The sequence below is a fragment of the Gossypium arboreum genome, chromosome 3 (genome assembly GCF_025698485.1).
Source record: "Gossypium arboreum isolate Shixiya-1 chromosome 3, ASM2569848v2, whole genome shotgun sequence".
Lineage (NCBI taxonomy): Eukaryota > Viridiplantae > Streptophyta > Magnoliopsida > Malvales > Malvaceae > Gossypium > Gossypium arboreum.
The window spans coordinates 44,855,312-44,875,187 of NC_069072.1; the positions used below are offsets into that span (position 1 = coordinate 44,855,312).

Here is a 19,876-nt window from a genome sequence, read left to right on the forward strand (position 1 = left end):
TTAGAGGCTGGGTATCGATGCCTAGGCCTAAGGTATCGATACCTTTATTAAAATTTGAATTTTCGGAGTTCCAGAATACTATTTTGGTTTTGATTTTGTGCTGTGGTATAGATACTTTTTAAAAGGTATCAATACCTTTTATTTTGGTATCGATACTTTTCCCTTGTTTTGAGTAAAAACAATGTTAAAATCATTTCCAAACACAATTTAACATCCAATAATGACCCCACATGTTTATATTAATTATTTTTGGGTTCAATAAGTTAAAATAAGATGGGTAAATGTTTAAATTATATAGTGTATAACCAAAACCACTTTGGCACCAAATGTGATAGTCCTATACCGGTATATATGGTTAGATCGGGTATAGGGGTGTTACAAATTCCATTAATGATTAGTTGAATTTCTTGCACTTGATTCACAACTAGTTTAGAATCAACCATTACAAAATTCAAGAATTTAGCAACAAAAAACTTTTTAACTCCAGCATCTTCGGTTTTGTATTTATGGTCCAATGACGTCCATAATTCCTTAGCTGTCTTCTTGACATTGTATACTTCTTATAATGCATCTGACAACCCATTCAGGATGTAATTTCGACACAGGAAATCAAAATGCTCCCAAGCTTGAACAGTAGTGAAGCCGATAACATCATCTACCTCACCCTCTTTAATAGTTGGAGGGTCATCCTTCAAAAATTGGGCCAAGTTCGACATGGTCAAATTGAACAACATCTTCTATTGTCATGTCCTGAAATTTTTTCCGGAGAATTTCACAGGCTTCTCATTGTGGCTTACAACCACCGCCAACATTGAGTTCTCATTCGAAGCCTGAGTTGGAACCAACGCTCTAGATTGTGAATTGCGTGAATTGGTGAAAGTTTCCATTTTTTTCTATTAAGATTTCAAAAACGGAACTAGAATTAGTAAACAGAAATTTAAATTTCAAGTTTATACTAACCTTTGATTCTGTTAAATGGGAAAATTTAAAATTCTGAAACAAAATCAATAACCAAATTTTGGTAACAACAGAAATCAAATAAATTTTGTTGAACGGCAGAAAAAGAATTCTTAAACAGAATTATTCAATTGATTTCTATTTGAAACAAAAAATCAAACAAATCCTGTTAAATGACAGGAATAAAATCCTGAAACAAATTTGTTCAATTGATTTTCTATTTAAAACAAAAATCTAATAAATCCTGTTAAATTGACAGGAATAAAATCCTAAAACAGAATTGTTCAATTGATTTTTTGTTTGAAACAAAAATTAAACAAATCCTATTAAACAACAAGAATAAATCCTGAAACAGGATTGTTCAATTGAATTTCTGTTTGAAACAGAATACAATTTCTCGTTGGAGTCCTATTCGTCTCGGATTAGAAAGATTTAAAGGGCTTTGTCTTAAGATTGTTGCATCCATGTTAGTAAAATAAACATTAATGTAAAATATAAATTTAAATCACAAGATCAAACAAGAACAATATAAGTATACATATATTTATATAATCAGAAAAGAACATAAATAAAGACTAGATTGAAATATTATACTTATAGGTAGGTAAGAAAAGTGGACTAGAAGTTCAGGCATGTTTTCAAAGTTTCCTTATGACAGATTTGGCCGCTCCTATGGTGCTGGAGAAATGTTGGTCGACTGTCTCCCAGGATACAACAACAAGATGAGCACGGAAGTAGCACGACTGCAACGATTAATGAACAGTAGCCTTGCCTTCATTTATCATCGAAAACAGTTTGAAAAAGATGCAGGGAGAAGATTTCACAAAATTTTGGAAAATTTCAGTGTGTATCTTTCCTTACAGATTATTTGGTTTTAAAATAAATTCAAAGGAAGAACTTTTGGAAATCCTTGACTAATGGAGCCAAAAATGTGTCTGTGAATTAATGAGCCATTTAAACCTAAATTAACATTTGAGTTAAAGGCATTAACTTCAAAAAGATAAGCTCTGCTGAGGAAAAATAAGATTACGGATTGGGCTAAAATATTCGAAGGCTTAGAAGGCCCGACCTATAACTCCCCTAACCCGTATCCATCGCCGGAATAGGTTAAGAAGCATTACCCGACCTGTAATTTATATCAGAACAACCAAATATCAAAAATCACCTCATTATAGTAAAAGTCATTGATTCACATTTATTAAGAACATAAAATCGAGTATACAATACTTAAACATGCATTTGTGACCAAATTGATAACACGTAAAAGTTTTAGAACTTATAAAATTTTTCAATTTTTAAATGGTCACACGCACGTGTGAACAAGCCGTATGCCTCATACAGCCTTAGACACACCCGTGTGTCTAAGCCGTGGAAAAACAGGGCATAGCTATTGACTTGTTCAGACGGCTACAAGACACGCCCGTGTGCCTTAGCCTTAGTCGAGCCTGACTTAAGCCACATGGCTAGCCACATGCCCGTGTGCTTTGGCCATGTTCGGGCCTAACTTACAATTGTAGGGTACTCCAAGGGACACACAGCCGTGCAACATAACCGTGTGTCGCACACGGCTGAGACACACGCCAGTGTCTCTGCCCGTGTGGACAAAAATAGGCCATTTGATTAGCCAATTTGGGACCCCAATTTGGGTCAATCCTACAAGCAAAGAAACAAGCATATTTGCACCACCATTTCAGCCAATTTTTATGCCAAAAAAATTCATCATTCATATCATAACAATATCAACCATTTTCATACTCATAAACCTTACCAATTCATGCCAAACATAAAGTAAGATCATACCAAAACATTTCCTTCCATATATCATTCAATCTCATGCTAAACTTATCAAAACTTACCAACATTTACCATTTTTTTTGTCCAAATAAAACATACCACAATTGCACATTAACATCACATACCATAAGCCATTATCAACTATGAGTTTAAACACCAACTAGCCAAATCACATGGCTAAGTATGTACATCACAAAACATAATCCCACAACTACTAGCCTATACATGCCATACTTAAAAATATACATTTTCAAAAGTACCAAAATGAGGTTCGATAGTGTGGTGATGATTCTTGACGATCCTCGAGCTTGCAGTAGCTTCCATATCTATAAAACAATGCAAACACACACAAAGTAAGCTTTCAAAAGCTTAGTAAGCTTGTACTAAAATCATCAACAGTATATAAAACATAAAACATCAACACATAAGTATTTACAAATTCTCAAATCATCTATCAAATCTATACCAACATAATCCATATTCTCATACTAATTTAATGAACTTCACATACATAATATCATCTACCACATAGGTATCGTACATACTTGAATCTTTCCGTACTTATTCACTTTCATTCTCACCTCTCGTTTGAACATTTTAAGACTTTCCGTAAATTATTTGTACTTTAAACATCCGCACACTTAGTGCCGTAAAGGTTAGCCAAAGCTAAAACGATTCCGCACACTTAGTGCCATTTCAATTAACCGAAGTTAAGTCGATATCGCACACTTAGTGCCTCATATAGCCGAAGCTAGTTTAAATCGCACACTTAATGCCAAATACTATTGTTTTATCTTCGTATTCATCCAAACCAAACATATATGCAATCTATGTATAATCAAAACATCAAAATATACTCAACATCTTGTTTTACATACGAACTTACCTCGTACTTGGAATTGTCGACTCGGACTGTTTACTCTACAATCTTCGACTTCCCTCAGTCGTCTGAATTCCTCTTTTCTTGATCTATATGTATTCAAAATTAACCCTTTTATTCAATAAATCATTCAAACCAATCCATATACACACAATTAGGGCATTTTGCAAAATAGCCCTCACGTTTTCACATTTTGACACTTTAGTCCCTAATTCGCAAAATCACAAAATACACAAAATTTGCTTGTATACAAGCTTAGCCGAATTGTCATAGTTCTCATACAAGTCTATAAATTTTATTTATTCCACATTTTAGTCCCTCAAAATAACATTTTTACAGTTTCGCCCAAAATACTCAATTTCATCAAAAATCCAAAGACAAAACATGTAAACACAATATCAAACTTTAATATTTTATCATATAACATCACAAAGCTCATAAATTCATCCATGGCACATTTCAAAATCATCAACAAAATTAGAAATTGAGGCATAGGTTCGATAATATACAAAGTAACGATTACAAAAACATAGAAATTATCAAAAATCGAGCAAAATACATACCTATTTCACCAATTCAAAGTGCCGAACCCTAGGTGAGCTTTCTCTTTTCTTTTTATTTTTATTTTTCGGTAAAACAAGATGAATATGGCTTTATTTTATGCTTTGTTTTATTTAACTAATAATTATTAAACAAATACCCATTTTGCCCTTTATTTATACATATAAAAATCATTTGAAATAAGGCCATATATGTCTATTAACTATGTAAATGGCATAATAACCACATAAGGACCTCTTAATTATAAAGCCAAGTCAAATAAGCACTTTTAACATCTAGCACACATTTGGATTTGCACCCCCTTGCACGTGAAAGAGAGTATTAGTTTAGTCATTCAATAACCACCAAGTTGGTTCACATATATAAACATATTCTACACTTGATATCTAACCAATGTGGGACTAAGCTTTCCATTTTCTTCAACATAATTCATAAGTGGCTTACGTTAAGTATCAATTTCTCATTCATCACTCAACTATTTTGAGCATATGAAATATCGCTGTAAAGGTCTCATGAAGTAGAATATAAAACCATAGTTTTATGATTCAAATATCCACCTTTACTAATCGAGAACATGCCTCAAAGCTTCCAAAAAAAATTCATTTTTTCCAATAGATTTACTATAAGGCTGTAAACCACTAGAGTATAAGTGGGTACTGAGAAAGTAATTGAAGCCCGATGGCTCAATTGATAAATATTAAGTTAGACTTGTAGCTAAAGGCATTAGGAAAAAGAAGACAGATTTTTTAGATACATTTTCTCTTGTAAGCACAATAATATCAATAAGAGTTCTAATTGCAATTGCTGGTATGAATGATTTGATAATCCATCAAATGGATGTAAATATGACTTTCCTAAATAGTGAGTTGGAAGAAGAAATTTACATGGAGCAACCTAAGGTTTTGTTGTGTTAGGTAATGAAAATAAAGTGTGCAAATTGTTAAAATCAATATATGGTTTAAAACAAGCCCTCAAATAGCGGCATAAGAAATTGGACATTTGTTTAATTTTTAATGATTTTAAAACCAATGAAAGTGATAAGTGCATATATAACAAATCAAATAACAATTCATATGTCATAATTTGTTTATATATTGACAATCTCTTGATTTTTGGAACAAATCGAGAGATTATAAATATTACCAAGATGTTACTCATAACTCATTTTGACATGAAAGATTTAGGGAAAGCAAATGTAATTCTTGGCATGAGGATCACAAGGACTTCAAATGGTATATTTCTAGACCAAACTCATTATATTGATAATTTTTTGAAAAAATATAAAATTTTCTATTGCAAACACTTGTGCTCTCCTTTTGATCCAATTTAACATTTTTTTTCTATGGAGAATGATCAAGATGTATGTAACCAAAAAGAATATGTGAGTATTATTGATATCTTGAGGTATGCCACTGATTGCACCCGACCTAACATAGCTTATGTTGTAGGGGTGCTAGTTAGATTTACAAGTAAACCAAACTTAGAACACTGGAATGTAATTAATCGAGTGATGAGGTATTTAGAAAGGACTTTAAGTTATGGTATACTTTATCAAAAGTATCCTACTATACTTGAATAATACAATTATGCTAACTGGAAGAACTTGCCTATCACTGGCTATGTGTTTATATTAGGAGGTGGAGCAATTTGTTGGAAATCTTAAAAGCAACAAATTATATAAAACTCCATCTTAGAGGCTAAACTTACAACATTAGCCTCAACCAGTGAAGGTTGGTTACGAGATCTTTTATTTAAGATTCCAATATGGGAAAAATCAATACCACCTATATTAATCCATTGTGATAGTACTGCAATGCCATATGAGATCTTATATAACTAATGGTACCATTAATGTTGACTATATTCAAAGTGGTGATAATCTTACATATCACTTAATAAAAATCTATAGCTAGAGAAAATATTTGGATACATCAAAGGGGATAAGACTAAAGCCCAAACAAGAATAAAAATCAACTATGAAGATACCTTACATAATGATTGCAGATCCCAATAATTAGGTTCAAAGGAAAAAAAAAATGAATCATAGAGTCGTTTGATGACATGCACATATAAATAAATCTCTCCCATGATGTGGCATATGAATCCTATAACAGTTGTAAAGGTTGAGTATATTTATACTCTTAATGAGGTCTATAGCTCGTTTGAGTGAGTTGTAGATTTATAAGAGCATTCTTGATAACCCCGCTTATATGAGTATGGAAGTAAGGTCGTTTCCTATAAGAATTAGGGCTTATTCTCTAGAACACTCATTATAATCGGGATAAAGCAAATGGCCATAAAGTGCTACCTTACAAATCTCATTGCAGGGCATTGGAAATCTATACGTGTGACATCATACTTTATTTCTCTAAAGCAACCTTAGTTCAAGACTTAGTTCACTATTGGCTTAGGAGCAAATATTGTTGAACACTAAGTGTTAATTTAAGCCATTGGGATGCATTGCTTTCTATCTTCATCTAAAAAAATAGTACATAAAAAGAAAAACATTTTATATCTTATAAATGTTTGACTTAAAAGAAAGTTTAAATGCAACATTTTTTTTTTTAAGTTTGCTAAAGCTTTAATATCAACTTTAAAAATGTAAGTTCTTCTTTCCATATATTTAATTCAAGTTTAGAAATTTTTAATGGTTCATTTACTTTTTTGCTTAAAACTTATCCTATAAATAAGAAGCATATAATCATAAGAATTGTATTCATTTTTTCAAGAGAAATAAAAATAATCCTCTCTCAGTCCTTTAAAGAGTTTTAATTAATTGGGTGAAAAAAATGTTGTTTTTGGTAAAGCTTCTATCTTCTAACTTGTACAACTTAGCAAGCTGTATAATGGGTGATTGGGCTTGTTGTTTCTTAGGGGATGTTGTGCAATAAAATCTCTTTGCACCAGGTATTATCAGTGAGAAGGTGTGTATTGTCTCAAGAGAGCAACCTGGTTCGCGCCTCATCTGTGTCACCTTATTTTAACTATCAAAGCTGTGATAGTTCAACAACAATAAGTTGATCCTACACTTCTATCCAAAAGAAATATTGTGCAATATTCTCCAACATCAAGTAATTAGACTATTTATTTGTCACAAAAATATAAGGAATAAATATCAAAATTATACATGAATTTTGATTCAATATGCAATTTGATACAAGAACTTTGATTTGGCAATTATATACATGAAACTTTGATTGTGGTTCTAATATATACATGAAATTTTAATTTTGATTCAATCATACATATTTAAAGAAATAAATACATTAATTTATTTTTATATTAGATAAGTATAATTATTTGTGTATGCAATATATAAACATAAAAGATGCGCTCGGTTGAGTGGAAAACTGGAAGGATGGGAGGAGGGAGTGAAAAAGTGGACATAAAATAAATTTTAAGTGCATTTGGTAATGAAGAAAAGTGAGAGAGAAGAAAATAAAAGAGATGATTATTTTTCATTTTTCATCCTAATGCATACAAATAAATCATTCCAAATTGGAATAATGAGATGAGAGAAAATAAAAGAAATGTATATGTTAGCTCAAAAGTGTGCATTTATGTAACACCCTATACTCGGCTCGGTTGTCGAGCCTGAATAACAAGACGCTACATCAAACATCACAAATGCTCACATTTCACATAGTCTCGTCTACATACAATCATCGTCACAATTAAATAGATATAGAAGTTTAAATCTAAAATACTCTAGGAAAAATTAGCATTGACTAAACATTCAATAAACAATCTTACAATAAGTTAAAAACAAGCTTAGGGACCTTTTACAAAATTTTCCAAAGAAGTCATGTAGGTATCGATACACACTTGTTGGTATCGATATTTCTCAAAATGGGTATCAATACTGTATAAAAAATTGGTACCTTTTTAGTATTCTATTTTTCTACAAAATTTAAAATCAAACAAATTACCTATACAAAACAAAAGTATCTATACTTTTATCCCGAGTATCGATACATGTGAACTGGTATCGATACCAAATTGAGCTATTGTTTTCCTGCACATTTGTTTCAACTTAGAAGTATCGATACATATGCCTCAATTATCGGTACCTCTGTACAATTCAGAAAAAATTAAAGCAAAACAGGACATTTCACATACTTAGTCACATATCACTTCAATATCTATCCATAACTTCAATATTCAACATCAAAATATCCATATTTGCAGTTCATAGCAACATCAATAATTTCAACCAAGCAAACCAATAAATTAATAAAAACATTCATAAATCCTAAGAGTATTAAAATCAAAACAAACATTTAAAACATTACGTTAATAATCAACCAATATTCTACCATATTGTCTTATTCCCTCAGTTCAAAATAATAGCAATAATATCACCTACTCAAACACTAAGCCTAACTTGGATCACTTCCTTTGAATTCTACACTGCCCACACCGAAAACACAACTATCTACAATGGTTTAGAAAAGAGTGTGTGAGCTTAAACAAGCTAAGTGAATGATCAAAAAAGCTACCAATAAACATGATATCATTTATTAAATGAGAACATCTAAAGCACAATTTCATACATATCTAACTAAAGTGACATATTAGAATATTCATCCATCAACTATCAACTCATTTAACTTTGTAATCACCTAATTAGTCATAAATCACATTTCATAATATTTCATTTAATGATAAATTGGCACTTAAGGCTATGAAACATAAAAGTGGGCTTTACCACCACACATTGGATACACGGCTATCCAACACACCATTGACTCGAAAAGTCGAACATATCCTAAAAGCGTAGCATTTAGCTAACACTCTCTAACACACCAACTTATCCCGGTGAATGGAGTTGAGCTCACATTCCCTTATCTCTCCAAAAGTATCCCGAGCCTCAATGCCCCAAATCACAACACAAGAGTGAGTACTCACAAATATTATGGCATGTCAACTATATCCAGCGATCTTAAAAAGTCGTAAGGCCAAAATATTCACAATAAAACACATTTATACTTACTGTTTTCTACACACTTTCACTACACATTTACATCACTAACACAACATCATCACCTTCATTCAGCATGTTTATCATGCCTACAACTAGCACTTTTCACAATAGTTATCACAAACATATAACTTATATCACAATAACACATCATAATACTGTCCACATTGCATAATCTCATATCTCGCAAAATTAACGAGAGAAATAAGAAATCTTACACTCAGAACTTAGGATAGGGGTTTAGGTTACTCCTAAACTCCAATTTAACACTATGAATCTTGTCTACAAGCAACAATTCCAAACACTCATCGTTCATGTATTCGCCTAGTCGCCGAAAGCTTAAATTAGTTTTTCATTTCCTTTCACCATGCTTGTTGAAGGCTCCAATAGTTCTAAATATTCACCCAAAATAGATCACATAGCAAACACAATTAATATTCAGCAATAGACTCACCTAAATCAACCAAAAACACAGGCCTAAGCTAGTTCCTCTTGGAACTGAAATTTTCAAATAACTTAGCCAAAACACAAAAATCTCAATTCCTACTCGTTCTCTTTGCTTAAAATTGATTCCAGTCATTTAATTACTTACCTAAGATTTATTCTCAACCTTCAAAGCACTCTAAACTACTCAGAATCTTGGTTCCGAAATTTCGACGTATAATAGCCATTTTTCATAAAAACTTAACAAAACCTTAAAAACTTTTAACAAAACTTTAAAGAAAGTTTTCTAATCACATCAAAACAAGTTAAAAAAACACTTTGAAACATCGATTTCATTCGAAATCCCGAATTTCACCATTAATGCCCCAAATTTTAACATTTACACAAAACCTTTAATTCAATAGATAAAAACTTGATTTAAATAGCTAGAGTTCATAAAAAAAAAACTATTAGGAAAACGAAAAACTACCTTGGTTAGGGAAAATGAAGGTTTGGTGCAAATCTAAGAAAACTCACAAGTTGAATAATAGCAAAATTAATGGTGTTTTTGGTGCTCCTTATGGAATTCTATGGAGGTTTATTACTTGGAGGATGATGAAAATCAAAGGAATTGAAGTAATGAAGATTAAAATAGATGAATGATGCTTGGGGATTTCAAGGGACAGCCAAAAAAGTGGGGAAGAAGAAAGTTTCGTAAGTCTCCTATAGGTGGGGGAAGAATAGGGCAACTCTGAAAACTTTGGTATATTTACCTTTCTGGTGCTCTTAATTTTAACTCAAATTTCAAAATAGACCACAGTTTAAAATTAAAGGTCTTTCCTACATTATTTTCACAAATTGATTAAATTTTCAAAAAGCCATATCCGAATATATTTTCAAGTTACCACACATCAAAATCTTCGAACTCACTCCTAGCCAAAATTTCAAATTTACCCTTGAAACTTCTAGACCCAATTTTGGGGTGTGACAATTTCTCAAATACTTTATTTTCTTTCCTTTCATTTTTCAACTCTACCAAGCAATGGATGAAAGGAAATTTATTTTTTTCTTTTCATTTTTTCATCTTTCCTACCAAGCACACCTATGGAAAGAAAAATTATGTTTTCCATCCTTCAAGTTTTTTACCTCTCAATTTTTCATCCTTCCAATTTTCTTTCCACTTCACCGAGCAAAATCAAAATGATGCTATATCAATAATTGTGTTAATAATTTGTGAGGATTGGATTAAATCAAATTTTCATTTATAAAATTATACAAAATCAAAGTACATATATAATATTACACATTACACAAAAATTCATGTATTATTTCAAATTCATCCCAAAGTATAATGATTTAGATATATATTTATAGACGTAGATAAATAATTTTTTTGTTAAACCATAAATTAGTTTGTGGATGGAGCATTGAATTTAAAGCTTCTTAAAAAATAACGTAAATTACATCGATGTAATCTAACTATCTCTCTTTTATTTTATTTTTTTGTCACTCAACTATTATTTTTTAATTTGGTCATCTAATTAATTGTGATTTTTTACTCCAATTTTCTTAAGTGCTATTAAATCTCTGTTGAGAGGGTGATGTAACAATTAAAAATTAATATAATAAAAATATTTAATCATTAAATTTTACATATTATATTAATTTATTCATAATTATAAAAAAATTAACATTCAAAATTTACAAATAATGTCAATTTAATCATCAAAATTTATCTTTCTTCCCTACCGCTACTACCATCATTGCCTTCATGTCCGCCCCTGCTTTTCCCTTTTCTCTTTTCTCTTTGATTTTTTATAGATAAAATCGAATTTCATGAAATTCTACGCTTTCGATGAAAATGCGTCAAGCTGATTTATGTTTTTTCTTCCTTATTGTTAACATTGTCGCTTTTATATAGGAGAGAAGAAAAACGGGCTGCAATTTATTGAAATTTTATATTTTCATTTGTTTATTTCATAATATATAATTTTGATTGTGTAGTTTGATGGGCATTAAAGATTTATGATTATACTTACATATTTACTAGCTTGTGATGGGTTTGAGTTTTGTACAGAAATTGAAACTTTAAACTTTTGAGTTTTGTGCTTAAAATATATTTTTTTTTTCCTTGTCTTTTGCCTTTATCAAAAGTTTTGAAATTTACATCATTTAGATATCAAAATATTGAGAGTTTGAGTTTTACATGAATTTATTGAAGCATTTTTCTTTTATGATATTACGGATATTAAATGATTACAAACATTTTTGGCATCTATTTCTTATTTTTATTTGACCAGTTGACCACTAGACACGATGATAACTCATGGTGAAGGTGGGGTGAAGGGTAATGGTCGTGTGAGGAATAAGGTAAATTTTGAACATCATTATTTGTAAATTTTAAATATTAATTTAATTTATAATTATAATTAAATTAATATTATATATAAAAATTATATCATTTTTAATTGTTACATCACTTTCTTGTTTGAGATTTAATGGTACTTAATGTGAATGGACAAAAATATAAAGATAATTTCAATTAGTTGGATGACAAAAATAAGAGACTATAATTAGATGATAAAATAAAAATTAATAATTGAGTGAAAAAAATCATTAATTACGTGATTAAATGATAGTAGTTTACCCAAGAAACAAAATCAGAATCTTTAGTTCCACCTAGGCCCACAAAAGTAAAGGATCAATATTCAGTAAGGCAGGAGTGGGCCAATCAGTAGCTGCATAATTATTACCTCCTGTCATTCTGGCTTTTTACTTCACACACACTCCAATAGCTTAGCAATTATTCCTCAACCTTAATTTATCATTTATTAATTAAAAAGGTAAACTAAATACAACCATTTTATCAATAAAGGTTTATTTTTAATTTTATTTATGGAAATATTATTTTTTTATTATTTATTGGAATGAGTCGAAAATATTAAAACGCATCTATATAAGAGCGTTTTAAGGGGAAATTCTAGCAAAACACGTCTCTGATTGAGTATTTTGCTATATCAGTAGAAAACGAGCTGACGTGGACGCACTTTGTTGACGTGGCAAAGTCGTTTCCTCATGGACACGTTTTAGCTCCTGCTTTTCTAGGGTTAGGTTATTTGCATGTTTAGTGTCTAGAGTTTGTGGATTTAGGGTTTTAGGGTTGTAGTGTTAGTGTTTTGTTAAAATAATTTAAGGTTTTATTTATTTAAGGTTTAAAATTTTTAAAAAATAAATTAGGGTTTAGAATTTTTTAAAAAATAAATTAGGTTTTAGGAGTTTTAAACAAATTAATTAAATTAGTTTTCGAGTTTTTAAAAAATTAATTAAATTAGGGTTTAGTTTTTTAAAATAATTTTGTGTTTAGCTTTTAGGGTTTTTGTAAAAGGGTTTAGGTTAAGAGTTTAGAAAAAATTATATTGACAAGAAGAATTTTATTTTTTTTACAGTAGTTTCAGAAAAATTAATTTTGAGAAGACAGTTCCGCTTCAAGCAAGATGTACTATCAGCAAAATTACTAAAAAAAGCTCACATATGAACGCTCTTTTTCTACAATAGTTCCTAAAAAATAATTTTGAGAAAATGGTTCTGAAAAAATAGTGTCAAAAACGCTTCAAGTAGGATGCACTGTCAACAAAATTACTAGAAAAAAGCTCCCACATGGACGCTTTTTTTCTACAGTAGTTCCTGAAAAAATAATTTTGAGAAGACAGTTCTGAAAAAATAATGTAAAAAATGCTTCAAGCAGGATGGACTTTTAGCAAAATTACTGAAAAAAGCTCCCACATGGACGCTCTTTTTCTACAATAGTTCCTGAAAAAATACTTTTGAGAAGACGATTCTGAAAAAATAGTGTCAAAAACGCTTTAAACAGGATTCATTGTCAGCAAAATTACTGAAGAAAGCTCCTACGTGGACGCTCTTTTTCTACAATAGTTCCTGCTTGGCCTTAGGCTATAAATGAGCCAAATTTCATTTTCTTGTTGCATAAGTTACAGTAAGAAAAATTAGAGAAGCTAAGCAGAATAGAAATTGAATATGAGTGAATGTATTAGTGTTGTTAATTACTATATGGTGAGGTCCGTGACACCGAGAATGACATTTTTTTATCAGAGAACACAACGCGACTGGTTTTTAACAGAACATAAATTTGACAAAACTTCGTAAAAAACTTAGGTGTAAAATCTTCAGAACGATGCCAATGAGAGTTTTGTCTATTAAGTATCGATTTTGTGCTTTGGTTGATCCCGTGACATATGACTCATTTGATATCAAAGGTGGTCGTAGCTTTGAGGATCACCCTATCTTAAGTTATATGTACAATTTTCATCACCAAATGAAAAATTTGCGACTTCAACATCTACTGTTGTTCGAGAGGAATACACGGCCTCTACCCAAAACTTCGTTAGTGGGAGAAAGAACATCAAAATACTCGTGTTTGGTGGCAGTGTAGAATAACAACTCCTGTACAACACTCAGATAGTGGATGAGACATGCACCTCAGTGGGTCGATGTTTGATGCTGGAAATACGAACTGGAGAATTACATCAACTTCTAGTAGTTGGCAATCCACATCTGATTAGGGGCGTTACGAAACGTACACAAGAAGGGATGATGTACTCTCTATGACGTCCACCGGCGAGGGGACCTCATACGTTGTATATGATGGTGGGTTAGTTGATAAGTCCAATACGGATCCACTTCGAGAGCTCGGCCCCGATAGTGCAGAAGTTGTATTTTTTTTCTGAACCAGAGCCTATTCTAACCGAACCTGAAGACAGTGAAGGGGGTTCAGATGAAGAATAAGAAGATTTGCAATTCACGGTGTACTTGCCTCCAGTCCACATGCATATGTCGATTTATCGGCAGATGATACGTTGGAGTTTCTAGATCTACCACACAAAAGGCATGATCGTACAAGTGTGTCATTGGATTCAGGTGAATTATAAGTTGGTAAGGAGTTTTCTAGTAAGGATAGTTTTCTTGGTGCATTAAAACAACATAGCATCACGAGCGGGGTTAACTACCACATGGTTAAATCAAAATTCGAGAAGTTCGAGGCCAAGTGTGCAGTGCAAAACGGTAGATGTTCATAGAAAATCATGGCTTCAGTTAAGAAAAAAAAGCTTGTAGGAGATAAAAAGTACAAAGGTCCACGTACATGTGTTGCCAGTACAGTATCACTGGGTGGTTAAGGTTTATGAATAATACTGTTATTACTTAATGTTGCATTATTTAATGTACTTCGTTGACAAGTGTTTCACAAGATCATCCCAAGATAGATTTAGATATGATAGCTAGCTTAATACTACCGATAGTGAAGGTAGATCCTAGGACTTTTGTGTCAGTCTTAATTGTCAATATTCGTAGCCAATTGAGATACACACCCTTTTACCTTAAAGCTTGGATAGCTAAACAGAAGGCGTTGGAAAAGATGCATAGTGGGTGAAACGCTTCATATAATGAGGTGTGGCAGTGGTATCAGGTACTGAAGAGGTACATCCCAGGTTGTATAACAGACCTTAAAACGGGCCTTACATACTACATCGATCGCTTGTTCCATGGATGCCAAGTGTTCAAGTGTTTGTTACGGAGCTTTAAACAATGTTGGGACGTATTTATGTACTACAAGCCATTGGTATAAATTGACGGTACCTTTATGTATGGTAGATATACCCATCGGCTATTACTAGTTGTGGCATAGGATGGTGGTGGGAGAATCTTTCCAATTACGTTTGCAATAACACTAAGGGAGTCAGGTGATGAATGAGATTTCTTTCTTTCTAGGTTAAAGAGGCATGTCTACCCCCAACCTGATATCTGCATTATATCGGATCAGGACACTAGAATACTAGCTGCAATTGAGCGACAAGGAAGTCTATGGGATCGCACACACCATCGATATTGTCTAAGGTACGTTGCGTCCAACTACTACTGGCAATATTAGTCTACCACTAAATTACGGCAAGTGACCAACATAGGTATTTAATCTCTATTAATATAATTTTTTTTTGTAATATTTAATTTATTATGAATGGAAGAGTATTATGTAATTTTCCCTATCAACTTATATTGACAGGGTACGAGATCAATAATGACCGTTTTCATAAGATGTTGGCGATTTTGCAGTCAGTTAACGATCAAAGCGCAGACTTTCTTTGTAATATACCTTTCGATCAGTGGACACAAGCATACGATGGCGGCCTATGATATGGTCATATGACTTCAACTTTGGCTGAATGCATAAATTATGTTCTAAAAGGAACGCGTCATTTGCCAATAACCTCAGTTGTGCGGGAGATATATTTTCGTTTGGAGGCACTATTTCTAAAGCAAGCAGCAAGTTATAAAGGCCAAATGCAGGGAAGCCATGTATGGTGCTGGAAGGCATTGTAAGAAATTAACAAGGCAAAGGAGGGCTAACACCATACACATAGTGTGTCAGGATCACGACAACTTATGGTTTAGTGTGACGGAGTTCAACAGACAGAACCAAGGTATTACCGATGGGCAATATTGTGTACACTTGAGAAATAGGACTTGCGACTGTGGGACGTTTGACGCACTTCGTTATCCATGCACTCATGCAACTACAGCTTGTTAGAATCTCTGTTTGAATCTCATAAGCTATGTTGACGAAGTGTACAAAATAGAATACATGTACAATATGTAGAGACACGTATTCCCACTCGTCTCAGATAACGTAAGTGGTCGTCTGTATCGTTTGCTCCGTTTAAGTTGTTACCTGATAAATAATGCGTCATAAACCAAAAGGTCGACCTTGCTAGAGTAGAATACGTGATAATATGGATATCCGAGAAAGAACGAACCAACAGAAGTTGTACGAATGGTGTAGGAACCCAGGTCATACAATTTGAACATGTCTAAATCGAAATAGTTGATAATTGCTTAAATGAAACTATGTTGCATTATTTCTTTTGCCTTATTCAATAGAACTTCTATTTTATTAAATTGGATAAAATATAAAAATAATTTACTATTAAAATATTCAAAACAACTTTTATTTTATTAAATGAAACAATATATTAAAAAAATAAATGTATGTGCCGATCGAAATTAGTGCCACATGAGAGTGGTCGATAATTATACTTTGGATTCCTTCTTGGTTCAACTTCTGCCGGGGGTTGTGGTTGCTCCGGCAGGTGTTGTAGTTGTTCTGGTTGTGGGTGTTAAGAGGATGACCCACCTTGATAGAATAAAAAATGCGAAGGTGTTTGCATCACTCATGACGAAGGTGTTTGAATCCCATAAGACAATGGAGATTGGAAATGAGATGAGCTCTTCGACGGTGCCTCATGCGATCCCTCTTACGACAATGGCTTATATATCGTCGGTTGAGTCAGAGTCATCGAAAAAGGAGATGCACCGGGCCATGCATTCCAACCTGGCATAGGACTAGGAAAAGGAAACATAAAAGGGCTAGGATACGCACCTGACATAATCTAAAGGGGCTGTGGTGTGGGCATCGCTGCTTGAGGCGTTTAGCCCAGTGATTGTGTGGGCGTTGTTGATAGGCTCGTGCCGTTATCCCTTCTCCTTAGATTTAAAGGGCCCCATCGTTCTCTTTCAACACGGATTTGTCAATGCTTCTGCTCTTCTGAAAGCAAATATGGCTTGCCATGGATCCTAAATCATGGCATGTGATTTGGCGCACACGCTAACTCTGGAACGATGATCGGTTCATGAGTAGGTATATAATCATATAGATTTTTCCAAATTTTGATATATTCCAAGAAGAACATCGGCCAATGCATATTCGATTACCGTAAGTCAATTTTGTACTCATCATCAAGCACCTCAAGTGTCATGGGAATCGATTCTCGGAATCCAAATTACCACAACACTCTATCTGTCTGGTGCATATCGACAGTACCATAGTTGGCCAATGGGACCGTAACATGGCAAATGTTCGAATTTTAAAAAAATTCATCCGAAATTACTGTCCACATTGCCGAATCCTCGTATGTTGTCTATTGAAACTATATGAACGTGATAAAAATATTAGTTATATATATAATACTAAATACTAAATATGAAACGACTATGTTATGTATATATATATATTATTTAATACTTACAAGCACTTTCGACAGTTGGTCTAATAGAAGCCGTATATCTTTAAGAGCGGTAGGTATTCCAACATAACTCACCAAATGGTTCCACCTAATTAAATAAAATTTTAGTATAAAATTATATTTTAAATCTATGTAATAATTGTAAAATCTAATATAAATTTTACCTCGTTATGAGTAGGAATATATATGGGTGATTCACTTGAGAACGTAAAAATGAAAAGCAAAACTAAGCCCATGATTGTAGTAGTGATAGGCAACCTCCGATTTTGGCTTTATTTGATTTTATCACCCCGCATATCTTCTGGTACAATGTTGCCAACACGGCAAGCCTCCAACTATGTTTGCCAGCTGCTTTAAAACCAACGAGTTTCAGCAGCCACATCAGATGTACGACGTTTCGTGACAAGTCCGGCACTAGATAACCTCCAATAATCTCAAGGGTGTATTCCCGAGCATATCGTATTCTTTTTACTTCAGTCAAATCATTCCCTGGCTCCGAGAATGTGTTTCGTAACAAGCCCATCTCGATCCGACCTCCGTAAATATTATCCAAAAGATCGTAGCATATGGCTCCCCAATCATCAGATTGAGCGGACCTGGTGAGTACGGACTCATTCACCGGTAATCCCAATTGTAACTGCACGTCCTCCAAAGTGATAGTACACTCCCCGCATGGAAGATGGAATGTTTGCGTTTTGAGTCTCTACCTCTCTATGAACGTGCTGATGAGTTTCGGGTTCAACTTGCACCCCCGGTCTATATTGGCTACGTACCAAAAACTCGCTTCCCTTAAGTAATTTTCTATCAACGATGATGGAGGACTAGACATATTACGAATATAACATTGTAATACCCAATCTACAGGCTGTTATAAAAAATTATAAAATTAAAATTACATAAATGAAAAATATTAAATAATATTCAAAAATTGAAATTAACTCTTACCATATTCATTTGTTCGACGGAGATATGTTTATGATCGAGACGAATTAATTCCCCGGCCACTGCTAACACGATCAAATATTTTTGAAATTATAAAAAAATACTATTTTAGATAAAAATTAAAGGAAATAATTAATTAAAGAGAGCTTTGAAAAATTTAGGGAGAAATTTGAGAGCTTTTTTGAGAATTTTAGAAGTGTGAAAAAAAGAAGAAGGGGGTTTTTATAGTTTTTTTTTTTTTTTACCATTGGACCCTCCAACTATCAAAATTTTAAATGGCTGTTGGAGGTAAAAAAATACGGGTTAAAACGCGCCCCTGGGTGAGCAATTTTACCACGTCAGCAAAGCGCGTCCACGTTAGCGCATTTTGTGCTGACATGGCAAAATCGATCCCTTAGAGATTTGTTTTACTAGAATTTTCTCTTAAAACGCTCTCACGTGGACGTGTTTTAATGTTTTCACCCCATTCCAATAAATAATGAAAAAAGTGGCCCATTTCTGTAAATAAGGTAGGAAATGGGCTTTTATTGGTAAAATGCTCACTAAATACAGCCACTCAATTATAATTTTTTTCATTTTAGGTATTCAAAATAAAAATTTTACAATTTAAGTACTCATATTATATAGTTCGGTCATTTATAATCCTCATTAAAATAGCTACCGCAAGTTGTTAAAAGAATTGGTATAATAACAAATTTAACCCTCAACTTTATATGTTATAATGATTTAGTCATAATTTTAAAAGATTAACCCTCAAAATTTATAAATATTTTCAATTTAATCCTAATTCTAAAAAAATCAAAGAAATATATAAAAATACATTAATATTTTAAAAATTATAATAGTAAATTTAAAAATATATATCAGCCATTTGGAAGATGACCCTGAAAACATAACAGTATATATCAACCATAAGTGGCTTTTGATAGGATTAGAAAAACATTGAAATAAATTATGCTGCATTATTTTCTGAAATGTTAGTGCTGATATTTACCTTGAATATCAACCATAAGGGGATTTTTTATATATATATTTTAATTTTTAAAATTAGGATGAAATTAAGAATATTTATAAATTTTAGGTTAATTTTTAAAATTACGACTAAATCGATATAATATATAAAAATTAAGAGTTAAATTTATTATTATACTGATTTTTTAAATGTTACACCAATTTACTTGTTTGTGGAATTTTAATTAGAATGATGAAATTTTTATTTTAAATGCGTAAAATAAAATTGTTTAT

General features: G+C 32.3%; 1 long non-coding RNA gene across 1 annotated transcript; it reads right to left on the reverse strand.

Annotated features, from left to right (window-relative positions):
- Positions 1–2,754: 2,754 nt before the first annotated feature.
- Positions 2,755–10,315, reverse strand: LOC128290104 (uncharacterized). The gene is made up of 3 exons (XR_008279747.1): positions 10,087–10,315; positions 3,638–3,720; positions 2,755–3,077 (listed from the first exon to the last, which is right to left on the reverse strand). It is a non-coding gene; the product is annotated as an uncharacterized LOC128290104 (long non-coding RNA).
- Between the last annotated feature and the right edge of the window lie 9,561 nt (positions 10,316–19,876).